The sequence below is a fragment of the Otolemur garnettii genome, unplaced genomic scaffold, assembly GCF_000181295.1.
Source record: "Otolemur garnettii isolate 467f Iridium unplaced genomic scaffold, OtoGar3 scaffold00004, whole genome shotgun sequence".
NCBI classification, from domain to species: domain Eukaryota; kingdom Metazoa; phylum Chordata; class Mammalia; order Primates; family Galagidae; genus Otolemur; species Otolemur garnettii.
This window is the reverse complement of record NW_003852399.1, coordinates 26,162,378-26,168,386: the sequence shown is the minus strand read 5'-3', so window position 1 is coordinate 26,168,386 and position 6,009 is coordinate 26,162,378.

Genomic DNA, 6,009 nt, shown 5'->3' with positions numbered 1-6,009 from the left:
CACCACTCACCTAAGCCACCCTCTCTAGGATGTCTCCTGCCCATCCCAGTCAAGGACCATCTCAGTCTGATAGTGTGTTCCTGATAATGTTATGCAAATGTTTAAGATTATTGCCAAATTTGAGGAAATCTCAATTAAATTTCTCTCATAGAATTACACAATTTCAGGGGCATTTCATATTTTCCTGAGCAGTGACTAATAAATGTTACACTTTGAATTGATGTCCTCCTTGTGGTTGTATATGACCTTTATAATATCTTCAGTGAAACCTGTAAATTGTGCCAAATCAGCGAAGAATTTAAACCTTTTCCCAATATATGCATAAAGATTCACTCTTTATTAACTGGCTTATCAAACCATGTGAGAGCTTATTTATTACTTCTCTTCAAATTTTTCTCTTCCTCTTCAGGTCTGAAAAATGCAGGGACTGTGAACACTGCTTGCTTCAAATGATCCTCCTGCCTCAGCCTCCCAAGTCCCTGGAACTACAGGGGAGTTCCTCTGAGCCCAGTTTAAGATAGCTTTTTCTCACCCATGAACTACATACTTGCTGCACATATTCTATGACTCCTTTAAGTTACCACACCTGGGGACTTTGACACATTGAGTATTAGAAATATTCTTGGAAGCCATTCCCACACTTCAGCAATAATTTAATGCTGTGTGGAAGTGACCATGAACCTCATGAATGTATCTCTCTAGATGCAAACCAAAGTATCCTCCAACTGCCTTTCTGCTTAGCAGATTCCCCCAAATGCTTGTAGCCACTGCAATGTTAGTCAACCAGGAGAAGTCAGCATTGAAAGAGAAAGCAGCCTTAACAATTGCAGTTACTTTATTTTTCCCTTTTTATTTGTACAAATTTAATTTATGCAGTACATGTGCAGTTTTGTTCATGTATAGATAGTGTAGTGGCCAACCAAATCACACACATTATACCCATTTGTAGTTAAAGTATTTTCATTTTGCAAGCTTTACTTTTGTACCATGACCATGTGAGTACATTTCCAGACTGCTCCCAGGGTCTTGGAAGGGGTCTGTACAAGGGAGGGATGTACATATATTAGTTTCCTATTGTCATTGTAAAAAAATTACCATACATTTAATGATGTGAAACAACACTAATTATTTTACAGTTCAGGAGGTCAGAAGTTCAAAATTAGTTTCACTGAGCTAAAATCAAAGTGTAGGCAGGGCTGCATTTCCTCTGGAGACTCTCTGGAGAATATTTCCAAGCTTTCCTCAGCTTCTAGAGCCTGCCTACATTCTCTGGCTAGTAGCCCCTTCCTAAAATCCAGAAGGGTAGCATCTTTTCTTCTCTCTGATCTCTGCTTCCGTCTTTATATTTTATCTAACTGTGACTCTTCAGTCTCCTTTAAAAGAACCCTTGAGCTTACACTGGGCACACTTGGATAATCCAAAATGCTCTCTCCATCTCCAGATCTTTAATTTTAATCACATTTGCAAAGTTTCTTTCTCTATGCAAGGTGACATATTCATAGGGTCCTAGGGATTAGGAGGTGGATATCTTTGAAGAATTATTATAGGCATACCACAAACAAAGGCCCTGAAGCTTAAACTTCATTCTATTCAGGTAGATCTGCCTCTTCTTCCACATTTTCAAAATCTGTTTGGTCCTGAGTTCTGATTGTGAGAGTTTCAGTGGGGTACAGGATAGGGGGATGCCTGTAATTACAAGCGGAATAAGTGTTAGGGGAAAGAGGAAAGATACTATGAGAGCCAACAATACAGGACCTATTTTAAGTAGAAGGACAACAATGGGCTGGGGGCAGTGGCTCACACCTATAATCTTAGTCCTCTGGATCCAGTGGATTGCTTGAGAGTTTGGGAATTCAAAACCAGCCAGAGAAAGAGTGGGAGAATCACTTGAACCCAAGAGTTTGAGATTGCTGTGAGCTATGATGTCATAGCACTCTACCAAGGGTAACGAAGTGAGACTCTGTCTATAAAAAAAAAAAAAAGAAAAGTCAGGGCAACAATGTTTTTGAGTAAACGATATTTGATTTGAGACTGAAAGCATGAGGAGTTACTTATGCAAGGAACAAGGGAAGCATTCTAGACAGAGGGGGAGGTATGTGTGGCCTATGAATGGTGATGGCAGGTCAGTGTGGCTGAGTTGTACCTCTACCATGGATTCCTCAGCACTACCACGGTGACTGACACACAGGAATATTAGCTTAGTAGTTCTCAACCCTGGAAATTAAAAAACACCAGTGGCCAGACCCTAGCCAAGACCACGTCAGAATTGCTTGGAAGGAGGGCCCAGGCATCAGTATTTTTAAAAGCTGCTCAGAGAATTCTAATGTGCAGCTAGGGCTGAAGTGAGAATCACTGTGTTAAATACAACAGAGGGAGTGAATGAATGAATGAATAAATGAAAGAAAACATTTGCTTGGGGTAAGGTTTTCTTCTTAGGAAAAAGAAGAGTCTTGGATATATTGGTTATATGCCTATTCAGTCTTAGAAAATGCAGAAAGACTTTCAAAAACAGTACAATGGAATGCTTATCAGAGAAGACTCAAAGTGATCTAGGAATCACTCCTATGTAACTAGTTGTCCTTGAGGAAAAGAGATGTGGTCAGAATGCAGAGAATTTAAAAAATAACCATATCTACAAAGGAAGAGAATTTCTTTTTTCTTTTTTCTTTTTTTCTTTGTATTGTTGAGGATTCATTGAGAGTACAGAGAACCAGGTTACACTGATTGTGTTTGTCAGGTAAAGTCCTTCTTATAATTGTGTCCACAAGATGTGTCACACACCGTGACCCTCTACCCTCCTCCCTCCTACCCTCTCTCCACTCTCCCTTTCCCTCACCCCCTACTATGTACTAGGTCATCAATTATCCTCATATCAGAATTGAGTACTTTGGATCCTTGCTCTACTCTTCTGTTCCAGAGTACATTTTGGGTTTCTGTAGTACTAATGAATGCCCATGAGAGGGCGACACGCTCCTGAAAAGTGTAGCTTCCACAGGTCTCCCATCTCAAGCCAGATCAGCAAGAATCAGGTGTTTGGGACAACACTGTAGGTTCAGGGGCCTGACTGAGTGAACCACAGGATATGAAACAAGCAGCACGTATTTATCGACACCAGAGTTAGATTCATTTCAGCTCCTCAATAGTTTAAAACATTTAAACCACCAGGAAAAAAATGAAATGTGTATGCATGCCACACATGTTCACAAAACCATCTGAGGAAAAATCTGAAGCTGAGAAAATATTTTCCTTCAGCAACTGGCAAACTTAGGAAATAAATATTCAAGCAAAACTTTCAGAAAGGGATCTGTCTTCTTTTGTTACCTGAAAGTAAACATCTTACATGTCCTTGAATTTCTAGAGTTAATTGCTTCTAAGATAACAGTTGGATGCATAGAAAGAAAAGAATTAGGCTCCTTGCTGCACTGGCCACATATGCCAGAATCACGCTGATTTTCACACACATATGGGGTGAAATAATGTCTGTGATGGGAGTGTATATAGTGCTTTGTCCCGATTAACCTTCCCTCCCCAAAACTAAGCAACTGAACATTAGTAAGGAATGTCTTTTGCAGATTCATGCCAGTGTTTTTCAACCTTTTCTATCTTACTGAATACTTGACCCTATAATTAAACTTCCACAGCACACTCAAAATATGCTGATTAGAAAAAGAGTTAAAGAAAGAATATACTTACCGTGCTTTGAATGTCTTTTGAAAATAATTTAATTAATGATCTTTAAAAATTTTTGCAGCACACGGGCTGAACATCATTGGATTATGCACATACTTTGAAAAGCCTTTAAAGGTGATCAGTGAAATGCTGGGTTCAGTCAGAGAAGCAGAGCTAGGGTGGCGTTATGGTATAATGGACTTATTCTAGGAATTCCACTTAAACAATGGTGGCAGGAGTTCAGAAGTGAAAGGAGTACGGGAGAATCAGGTGAGGAGTCATGGACTAGACTGAGGATTCTGGGAAGCCAAGCTTGGGAGCCCTGAAGTGGCACCACGGAGGGGAGCTGTTGCCTCTGAGTCTTCCATGGAGCATCTGGTGGCTGGCCTGGGGCTCCGAGGAAGTGCTGGCCATGGAACAGATGCTCAAGAAAAGCTAGAAACTGCTGGGCACCTCTGCACCTGCACGGCACTGTATCTGATCACAAAAAGACCTTCAGAGCATGATAAGCCTTTCCCTCACTGCCTCCCAACTCTCACACAGTGTCCTCCTTGGGTTAATTCTAAACTGGAACCACAGTGGAGAGGGGATTTGGAGAAATACAGTTCCCAACTTAACCAAACCAGCAAACAAACAAAAATAATCCAGCACACACGTAGGCTCTTACAACTAACTTTGCAGATAAGAAAACTGAAGGCCATATAAATTAGGTTATTTTTCTAAATGCATGTGGATAACTAGAGGCAGAAGCAAGCTCAGAATTCAGGTCAGAGGGATCACCTTCCACCTTTCTATCATGACTCTCATCTTCTGTGGAACTTGAACACCAGTACTGCAAGAAGAAATTGTAAGAATAGTCATGTGATGTAATAGTCAAGTGATGTAAGAATACATCACTTCTGACTTTCCTTTCTAGGATAAGAGTCAGTTTACGAGTAGTCTGTGTCCGATCACCATGCATATATGTTGCTACCTTGATTCTGTTATCTCTGGGCATGTGGGTTACAGGGTTCTTTAGTGAGAAATTATGCTTGCGAACACAGAACTCAAAATAACTGAGTAATTAGGCATTTGAAAGTGATAACACTGCTCACCCCTTATCCCTGAGGGATGTGCTCCAAGACTCCCCAGCAGATGACTGAAACTTCAGTACTAAGCCTTATGTTCATTGTTTTTTCCTACATTATATAAATACCTATGATAAACCTAATTTATAAATGAGGTGCAGCAAGAGATTAACAATAAAAGGGAACAATTATAACACTATACCATAGTAAAAGTTATGTGCACGTGGTATCTCTAACCACAAATATGTTATTATGCTGTAATCACCTATATGCGTTTTTGTGTGTGTGTGTAGAAGCAGAATCTCACTCTGTCACTCCATGGTGTCATTGTAGGTCATAGCAACCTCAAACTCCTGGGCTCAAGCCATTCTCTTGCCTCAGCCTCTTGAGTAGCTAAGACTATAGGCATGTGCCACTATGCTCAGCTAGCTGGTTTTCTTTTTCTGTTTTTAGAAATAGGGGTCTCACTCTTGCTCAGGCTTGTATTTAGCTTTCAGACCAAAGTCAACCATGGGCAATTCAAACCATGGAAAGCAAAACTATGGACAGACAACTGCATCTCACCTGGGATACAAGATATATGAGAACTCGGATTCTAAAGTTCCTGAGAAATGCTACCAACCAACACCATTGCATATCATTGAAAAAGACAATTAAAAAATCTTGAAAGACTGGGTAATTTATAAAAACAGAGATTATTTCTTATAGTCTGGAGCAGGGGTCCTCAAACTTTTTAAACAGGGGGCCAGTTCACTGTCCCTCACACTGTTGGAGGGCCAGACTGCGGACCCAGGACGAGTCAGCTGCTAAGCAGGACAGGCAGCAGTGGCAAAAACACCCAGCGGGCTGGATAAATGTCCTAGGTGGGCTGCATGTGGCCTGCAGGCCATAGTTTGAGGACGCCTGGTCTGGAGGCTGGAAATCCAATATCTGGGTGTTAAGGATATTCATGCTGCATGTTCACCTTTCACTGTAGGGTGAAGGCCAGAGGCTGAGAATAAGAGGTAGAAGAACTCAAGCCTAAAGCCCTCTGCATTAACAGCACCAATCTGTTCCTGAGAGTGGAGCCCCCCTCACCTAAACCACTCATAAGGACCACAGACATTTTAAATCAGAGGGAGAGATACCAAAGGTTGTATTATAGAAATTCAAAGATGAAAAGCAAAAGCAAAGCAATTTCTTCAAGCATCAACAAGGCCTGGAAATAATTTTACTGAAGCAACTTAGAAAGTAGCTTATGTACTCAGGAGGGGGGAAGGGAAGCCATTCAATG